The 9,633-nt window shown below is 44.1% G+C and overlaps 2 non-coding genes across 2 annotated transcripts; one reads left to right on the top strand and one right to left on the bottom strand.

Moving 5' to 3' along the window:
* Window positions 1–1,704: 1,704 nt before the first annotated feature.
* trnaa-ugc (transfer RNA alanine (anticodon UGC)) lies at window positions 1,705–1,776 on the bottom strand. Its single transcript has one exon. It is a non-coding gene; the product is annotated as a tRNA-Ala (tRNA).
* Window positions 1,777–6,660: 4,884 nt separating this feature from the next.
* trnap-agg (transfer RNA proline (anticodon AGG)) lies at window positions 6,661–6,732 on the top strand. The gene has a single exon. It is a non-coding gene; the product is annotated as a tRNA-Pro (tRNA).
* The last annotated feature ends 2,901 nt before the right edge of the window (window positions 6,733–9,633 follow it).

The following is a 9,633-nucleotide window of genomic DNA, read 5'->3' as shown; positions in this document are numbered from 1 at the left end:
AATTTAGCAGGAAGATGACAGCATCCTCCTAATAATACTTACTTTAAGATATGTTATATAATGTGTTATGGGTTTTTGGTGGTCATGTATAGGGTTTACTTGTTTGTCAGATACTAGATGTTACATCATGCAGTAGCTGACTCCATGTGAACATGTAAGAACTAATTAGCTAACCAGGTCTAAATGTATTCACTAGTTAAGTAGTGCAAGAACAAAATATTTAATATCAAGAAATGAACTGAACTGGCTTTCCATACAACACTGTCATGAGGTCCACATTGGCCTGTAATGGAATCCAGAGTATGAGAGTGTATGACTTGCAACAAATAACAATTTCACTTGTGGTTACACCAGAATTGGTCCTGTCAGGTGATATGAACAGATACATTTGTATCAATGTAAAGTAGAAGTGGCACATGGATGAACGCTGGCTTTCATTCTGAAAACCTGCGTTTCATTCTGTTATGCTGACTTTCATTCCAAAAAAGTTGCCTTCCATTCAGGGGGAGCTGAATTCTGTTCCACAATAATCACTGTTACTCTTTATAAAGCTCTGCATGGACTTGCAGCAGACTAGAACGCCAGCATTCCAATTCCTGTCATATTCACTTGTTCAAAAATCAGCATGGTCCAACAACGGATCCACTCCTGGTGCCGTGTGTTTTGCTGCTTCCTCTCTGCTCTCCCACCTCTGTGTGCTTGTCCCCCACTGATTAGCTGCCCTGCCCTAACGTGCTGCACCTGTGTCTGATTGTAGGCAGGCCCTGTGCTCTTAACACTTTTTTTCGCCACTTCTCCAAGGCTACGTTCAGACTGCAGGTCTTAATGCTCAATTCTGATTTTTTGGTGAAATCCGATTTTTTTGGTGTTTACAAAATAATATGCGACTGCTACCACTCTCCTGTGTGAATGGACTGTGGCCCTGAAGTGACCCGCATGTGCAGAAGAGGACACAACGTCACACAATGTGTGCTTGTGTGCCTTTGTTTACGTTAATGTCCGATCGTAGCCAACATAATTATATTCAAATAATATCAAGAAGAATGCTGAGAAGGAAGAGCGCAGTAGCTGCAGCGTCTGTACAGAGATGCGTGTGGGTGCGGAGTGGTGGGATAGTGATGTGACTGCTTTTAGCGACACTGACTTCATTCATAACATTCAACATTCATAACTTCAGAATGACGAGAACCTTTGAATACGTCTGCGAGCGCCTTTCTGTGTCACTTTCACAGCAAGACAGTCGACATCTCCCTCATCTGTGAGCCGCGCGTTGGAGTTGGGCTCTACTTCCTGGCAACAGGCGCTTGTTGCTAACAACACAGCTTGTCTGCCCGCTCCTGTGTCGCAGAATTGTGACGCCTGTCGCCTTTCACTGACGCAAAAGTCGGATATATGCCGCATAGCTGTTCAGACTGAGGTCGCATTGCAAAAAATCTGATACGTATCTGATTTAGGACCACATATGAAAGCGGCCTGGGTCGGATATAAAAAAAATCGGAATTGAGCTGTTCACACTGTCATGACAATATCAGATACAGGTCACATTAGTGCAAAAAAAATGGGATTTGGTCACTTTAGCCTGCAGACTGAACGTAGCCCAAGTGGCTCCATCAGTTCTACTGAACTTGACCAGATGAAGCACATCGGACTTGTTAGGTGTAAACAATTAACTCTTTGAGCTGACAGAGGAGCATAAGATGACCTTGGAGATGCCAGGGATTGAACCCGGGACCTCATACATGCAAAGCATGCGCTCTACCACTGAGCTACATCCCCCACTGTTGTTAGGGCCTGACCACTGAGTAGTGCGAAAGCCCCATTGTAAATGTTTATTATGTGCATATAAACAAGATTCTGAGTAGCATAAAATAGCTAAAGTAAAATATTGTCGATGGAAGAACAACACTAAGCACATGTTTTTCTACAACATTAAAATATCTCCAGTTTGTACATTTCTTTGGGGAGAAGACAAAATTGCCTGGAGGAGGGAAGGCTGTAACAGACTTCATGCTCAGCCGATGATTAAAGGCTACAATGAGCAGATCACAAGTACTACAAAGGACCACCTGACCACCTGTGGGGATTTCTGCCCACTGCAGCTCTCTGCTCATTGATATGAACTCTGACTGTGATAGTGATTCCTGCATGGTACAGATCTGTGCATGGTACAGATGTATGCATGCGTATCATGACGACATCACACACACATAGACACGTGCACACAGGTCTTGGTTAAGACCCTACAGGTAAGTATGGACAAGGAATGCTAAAAACAGGCACTGCGGTCTTGACAAGATTTGTCTGTGTGTGTGTGCAAGGTGTGTGCCCAGGTAAAGTGCGGCCTCCCTGGTAAGCTGTCCCTCCCTCCTGGTTCTCTGGCCCACTACCAGGGGCCCCAGAATAAACAAACAAACAAAGAAAAACAAAGCACTCCTGGACCCCTTCTCAGCAGCACCAGGGGCACGGCGCTGCATTTACGATGATGATGACGATAATGAGGAGAGGCAGCCAGGACCATAACAAGGAACAAGGAGGAAGAGGAGGAGAGAAAACAATGTTTTTTTGGAGCTAATGAGGGAGGACATGAGGCTGCAGAGGGAGGCTGAGGAAAGGAGAGAAAGGGAGAGCAGACAGAGGATGGAGAGGCTTTTTGGTTTATTGGAGAGGATGGTGGACAGGAGGTGATGTTTTTGTGTTGTACATTCAAATTTCTATGTTGTTTAAGTTATTATTTACATTGCACAACAGCTTGGAATTGAAATAGCTATAAAATTACTATACTTACCCTCTGAAAGTAATCATGGTCAAGTATTCCCTCCTCCAGGGCAGACACCTCAGCAGACAGCTGATCCCACCAGGGAGCCCCACTGGCTGCCTCCAGCCCGTTCTCCCCCTCATCCTCCGGCATGTCCTCCTGCACTCCATCCTCTGGCGCCATGATGTCACCGGCACCCAGGCAGATGTTGTGCAGGCCATTTGACAATAAGCAATATTTCTCTCATGTAGTGACATACCTGAGGCACAAAGGTGTGGTGCACCTCCAGCGCTTGGAGGAAGATGGCTCGCCACCTCGTCTTCATCATTCCAAAGGCACGCTCTATGATGGAGCGTGCCGTGGAATGACGGCTGTTAAAGCGCTGGGCTGCCACACCTTGTACCGGCTGCTTGTAGGGAGTGATGAGGGGGAGTGGATGCTGGAGACATGGGTACCCGCCGTCTGCCAAGATGAAGTGCCCTGGAGGAGGGTAGATGCCACGCCTGTACAGTGGGCTGTGCCGGAGTATTCTGGAGTCGTGCACCGACCCCGGCCAGCCCACGTACGTGTCAATGAAGCGGCCCTGATGGTCACACACTGCCTGCAATAAAATGGAGGAAAACAGTTTCCTGTTGCGGTAGCAGTGACCATCCAAGCCGCTTGGAGGCTTGATCCTCACATGGCAGCCGTCGATTGCTCCAGCAGCTTTGCAGAAAGCTCTGTGACTCGCCAGCCCTGCAAACCCCTGGGTTACTGCCGCCAGGTCTTCTGCGGTATTGCGGAGGTAGATGAAACTTGTGGCGGATAGCCACCACCTCCTCCGTAACCCGATGGACGATGCGGTGAACAGTGGTACGAGGCATCCCGAACACCCTTGCCACCACTCTGTAGGATGTCCCACTCACCAGCCAGAAGAGGAACACCAAGGTCTCTATTGTGGCACCCCATCCCTGTCTTCTTTCCTGGTGTAGAAGCTCCAGCAGCACCGCCAGGGACTCTCTGCTCAGCCGGAAGTCTTGGGTGGTGTCATGATTGTTAAAAAAGGTTTGTAGAACAGGGACCTGTACATTTATACGGCAGTAAATCTGCCCTGTCTGGAGACATGAGGGTAAGAACATGAGGATTAAACTATAGCAATTGATTTACAGCTGATACAATTCTATTGGATGTTAACAGTTCTTACACATTTAACTAAAACTAGTTTAAAGTATTCAAGTCTTACAAATGAATAAATACATATTACATTAAATCATATTTGTCAACTACTATTTATATGGCAGGCATTTGTTCAGTAACTGGTATATTAATTATTATCAATAGTATGGGTTATTACAGCAGCGGGTTAACGTTACCTCTCCACTGCGCTCTCCCAGCCTGAAATAAACGAGTCGGCGCTGATTTCTCTGCTGCTGAAGCCACCGCTGAAGCCGCCTCTCCTCTTCCACCAACAACGTAAATATTAAACAAAACAAAATCCAAATCTCGATCTCCATTTCCATCTTTCGTTTTTCTGCCTTTTCGTGTCTTTCCTCTCTTTTCTCTTTTTACTCTGTGTTCGTCTGCTGTCGTCTGTCCGCGTTTGTTTTTCCCGGGCTTGGGGGGCAGAACTTGTGACGTCGCGCCACAATCAGGAAGTGCTTTGAAGTAGGGGTGGGCGAATCGATCTAAATATCGATAGTATCGATACCAAAGTTAGGATCAGTAATTACTCGATACTAGCGTGATGAGATCGATATTTCTGTGGAAGTTTCTCTTCTATACCTTCAGCAACTTTACTCGTATTTACTCGCATTTACTCTGCTCAGTGCGCAGGCACACCCCGCCCCTCCCCCTCATTCTCCACTCTGCTGGAGCAGACGGAGCTCCTGATTGGCTGTAAAGTACAGCTAGCATCATGGAGATGGCAGAGAGGAAGAGGAGCGCTGTTTGGAGTTATTTCACAGCGACAGACGAGAAGAAGAAACTACTACTTGTGAGGTGTGCAGGAAAGCGACCTGCCACTGTGGAAACTCAACTCATTTACACAAACATAAAGCAGCAGAGCCCAAAGACCTCGAGCTGCAGAGTAAACAGAGGGAGGAGGAAGAGGCAGATCCCCAAACATGAACCAGAGACAGTGGTCACTGACAAAGGCTTTACTGCAAAACACTCATGAATATCCAGGTAGATGATTTAAAGAAGTGAAGGGTTAGATTGAGTAATCTGCAGCATGAATTAAAGGTGTCGTTCTGAGTGCTGTGATAAGACATGTAATTTTAGCAGAATGACTGAACAGTCATCACATCACCAGCTGAAATAAATCTTGTTTTTCTCAAATTCCAAAATACATCTAATAATGTAATTATATAAGTTTATATAATGATATGTATTTCAGTATGATTAATATAATTATGCTTTGGTGATAACTGTTGAAGGATCTTTATTCTTCATATTTAGGCTCCATGCAGATAGGTGTTAAACTTTTATAAAAGTATCTTAGTCATGCTGTTTCACCTACATGATTCACAAAGAGCCATGGCTGTCACAAGGAGCATTGCTGACATGATTGTGAAGTTAAAATTTCAAACTTATACAGTTCTGCACTTTTGTTTGCAGCTTGATTTATTAACAAATGTTTCTTGTGTATTATTATTCTGCCAATCACGATAATCTATTTAAAGGCAAAAAAGAAGGCAAAAAAATAATTATTTATGATCATGAAATTTCAATGTAAAAGTATCGGTATCGGTATTGGTATCGGCGATACTGGCCCTGGATTTCCTTGGTATCGGATCGATACTGAAATCTTCAGTATCGCCCACCCCTACTTTGAAGGCTAGACCGTCCCATTTACCAACGGTTGAGAATCCTCCGGAGGATCCTCAGGAGGACGCGGCCTCCTTAGACCGCATAGGCTGTGTCCTCCGAAGGATGCAGACCCTGAATTGGAACACAGCTTAGATCTTTCCAAATAAAACAGGAAGCTAGAGACAGAGAGGAAATGAATCAAAGCATGATAAAAGCAAAAGCAGGAAGAAGACAAAGAGTCATTTTCAAAGACAAATGAATCCAAGAATCAAAGAGGAAGAAGAAGAGCTAAAGCTTTCCTTACATGGAACTTTCAATACATGAACATCTTCATATGATCTTCCAGCATGTGCAGCTAAAAGTCCATTTGACATCCCTCAGCAGGTCAGAGGACAAGGAGAGGAACAAAAGCTGAACTAGGAGACAAAGAAGCAAAAGAGACTCATTATTTTCTACTAAAGGAACAAGAAAACACATCAGGTTTTCTAAAGGAGCAACAACAAGCAGCAGCCCTACTAACAAAAGGACAAATGTCCCTCTGTGTCTCATCTTCCCTCATTTGTCCTTTGTCTCCTGATCAGCAAGTGGAAGCAGGTGAGCTCAGTCAGAGAGGAGGACTGGGAGTGTCTGGAGGAGCACAGGAGAAGAAGCAGAAACTACCAAGAGCCCTGAGCACAGTGTTCAAAGAGCTTTTTACTACAATCATGTTGCTGCTGGTAACAAACACATGTGCTTAATGGGTAAGGTGGGAGGAGGCATGAAGAAGAAAGGCTTTACTATGAGGTCTGGATACATCACTGTGAGTTTAATGGAACTTATTGGAGTCTTAACTCGCAATGAAAGAAGTGACAGAAACAGCAAGTGAAATTCTATTAGTAACAGTTCAAATGCAGTAAACATGCTGCAGACATGTGTTCATAGATGAAGTCAAACATCAAATGTGCCGTCCCATTCACCTAAATGTTACTAAGAAGAGGACTTCCTGCTGCTCCTTAAACATGATGGTCTGCTGTGGGTCATGTCTTTGTTCTGCACATGTACAGGTAACATCTCCAGTGTTACACAAACACATCATGTTCTTCCACTGACTGAAACATGAAAAATAAGTGGCCACACATGGCTCGTTGGTCTAGGGGTATGATTCTCGCTTAGGGTGCGAGAGGTCCCGGGTTCAAATCCCGGACGAGCCCTGATGTTTAACTTTATTCCATTGGAGACCAACTCCTTGTTGTTGACACTTTTCAGTTCCTCTCTAACTACCACACAGCTTTACAAAGCTAACAAAGTTCTATTCAGACTCATCCCAATCCAGAGCAGTTGTTCCACAGTAACACCTGCAGGAGGACGTCATCACCCAGTATGTGACCTGCACTGTGAGCTGTAAGGTCTTATACAGACAGGTGTGTGTCTTTCCTCATCAGGTCCAATCAGTATCATCAAAGACAGCTGGACTCAGATGAAGGTGTAGAACCATCTGAAGGACGATCACAAGAAATGGACGCACCTGGGTTCAATATATGAGAGTCACAGCAAAGGCTCTGATACTTAGGACCATGTCATATTTCACTTTGTCTTTTTAATACATCTGCAAACATGTCAACAGCTCTGTGTGTTTCTGTCAGTATGGGGAGCTGTGTGGACATTAATGAGGAAAATGAACTTCAATGATTTTAGCAAATGGCTGCAATATAACAAAGTGAAACATTTAAGGGGGTCTGAATACTTCCTGCACCCACTGTACACATTAAAAGACATTGGTGATCTGTTCTTATTGTCTAAACAGGAACAGTTGAAGCACAGCTTGCAGCCCCTGTATCTCAGGCTTCTCAGCTTCTCTTCAGATGTTTGGACGTTTCTGCTGGAACCTCTCATTTAATGACTCACATTTAGAACTTCTGACTTTATGTGGAGGAGGGATTGATTTTGGAATGAGGAGGCTGCAGCCTGCGATTCCACCACTAGATGTCAGCATTGCACAGCATTGGTGGTTCAGTTCAGATTGAGAGAATGCAAAGTGTGCAAAGCTGTCATCAAAGCAAAAGCTGGCTGCTTGGAAGAATGTCAAACATCAAACATATTCTGCTTGGTTTAACACTGTTTGTTCACTACATCATTCCACATGTGTTCCTTCATAGCTCTGATGTCTTCAGGATGAATCTACAATGTAGAAAGTCATAAAAACAAAGACAAACCACTGAGTGACTTTTGACTGGTACATTTAAAAGTGTCATCATATGTCCTAACCAGCAGGGGGAGCACTGATCATAAACTCTCTGTCTCACATGTTATTGTCATGTGTTTTTATGGATGATGATGCTGACTGTTGTGTTCTTGCTTCTCTCTGTAAACAGCTTGTAAACAGCAGCTTCCCTGAGGGGAAATTCAGCTAATAAATGATGCTGTAACCTCTGGGACTTGATCTGCTGGGTGGGAGTCCACTACATTATCCATCCATCCTCATCCATCCAGCTACACCCTCCCTCCTAAAATGCAGGCTGGAGGATGCGGGCATCGATCCCGCTACCTCTCGCATGCTATTACTGCATCGCGCTAGTCGAGCCAAAGTAAGCCCACATTAGCCAATCACGTTCCTTTCCCTGGGCTTACTTTTGACCAATCACGTTCCTTTCCCTGGGCTTACTTTTGCCCAACCAATCGCGTTCCTTCACTGTGGCTTACTTTTGACCCTTCCTCGTGAAAACGGTAAGATGAAGTTTACTTCACCTTATTTAATTTACTATAAATCGGCCATTGTCTGTTCAGATACAGTCTGTATCTTAAGAAAACAAAACAGGCCGACATAGCGATATAGCGATTGGACATTATATAGCACACGTTTTCTTCGACGTACCCGTCAACCTCTAAATACCGACCAAAAAATGTCACTACCATTGATCGCTATCGCTATCATGGCCACCCGCTAACAGGCTATACGTGCAATTGATTCTCTGTAAACTGGTAGATATTGCTCTATTGTTCGTTTTATGTAATGCACACATAACGTACTAATATGCATGTAATACCTTGTAATGGTGTAAACCGCTTTTTGTAGATGTAAAGTAGCCTACATGTAGGCTAATCCAGGAGGTCATTCACTATCTCTATAAACTATAAACGTAGGATATTGATCAGTTCAGAAATTCCAGTTTTAACATTAATATAGTAAAGTTAAGGATTCAGACATTGGGGTTTTCAAAATACATCAGAATAAATCAAAATAGAATACTTTTTACTCTTACAAATTAAGTTATGTTATGATGTTAAAATGGTTTGTTTTCAGGTGGGTGTTTTATTACAATCCCTCCCCTTTAACAACTTACCTCTACAAATATTTAAATAAAGGTACAATACAATAGCTCAATGAAAATAACATGGTTTTGCTTTGTAGGAGACACAGTAGTACACATTATCATAGTAGTGTGAATTACTTTATCAATCCCTGTGGGGAAATGAAGTAGCTTGTTAAATGATCACACTCTAAAAGTACAGGTATCTTTCAGCGGTAATTGTGTTTTCATTTCAGAAAATGTATGCTTATCCGGTTTTTAAGCGGCAGTCGGCTACATCACAGCGTCTCCTCATGGCGCCATCAGAGGTGGCGATGCACACGCAAAATGTGGAATCTGGAAGGGCCAAACCTGAAGAGGAAGTGCTGGCGGAGGCCAGAACTTTTGTGAGTGCAAACGGTGGAGACCCCAGTGACCAGTTTTTGGTGCTTGCTCACTGCAAGCTCCAGTTTGGGAAGTACCAGGGCCAGAGATTTAGATGGCTCCTGGAAAACTCTCTGGGGTATGCATTGTATTTGATGGACAGCAAATCTAAAGAGACGGTGCAGGCAAACCCCCTGTCACAAAATAAGCAGCTGTTCATCCAGTACACATCTCTTATTAGAGAGATGGCAGAGGAACTGGAGAAGTTTAAAAGAAAGCAGCAATTGCAAGCAGAAGCCCGGGAAACTGGAGACCAGGGATGTTTGATGGTAGAGTTTGGAGACTTCAAGGGCCGGTCCATGAAGGACGTCTATGAAGACCAGAGCAAAGAGGCCCAGGCTCTCATCAAGTACCTGATCAAGGCAGATGCCAGGCCCAAAA

This window comes from Parambassis ranga, unplaced genomic scaffold, assembly GCF_900634625.1.
Source record: "Parambassis ranga unplaced genomic scaffold, fParRan2.1 scaffold_22_arrow_ctg1, whole genome shotgun sequence".
NCBI lineage: Eukaryota > Metazoa > Chordata > Actinopteri > Ambassidae > Parambassis > Parambassis ranga.
This window is presented reverse-complemented; position numbering and strand designations above follow the sequence as displayed.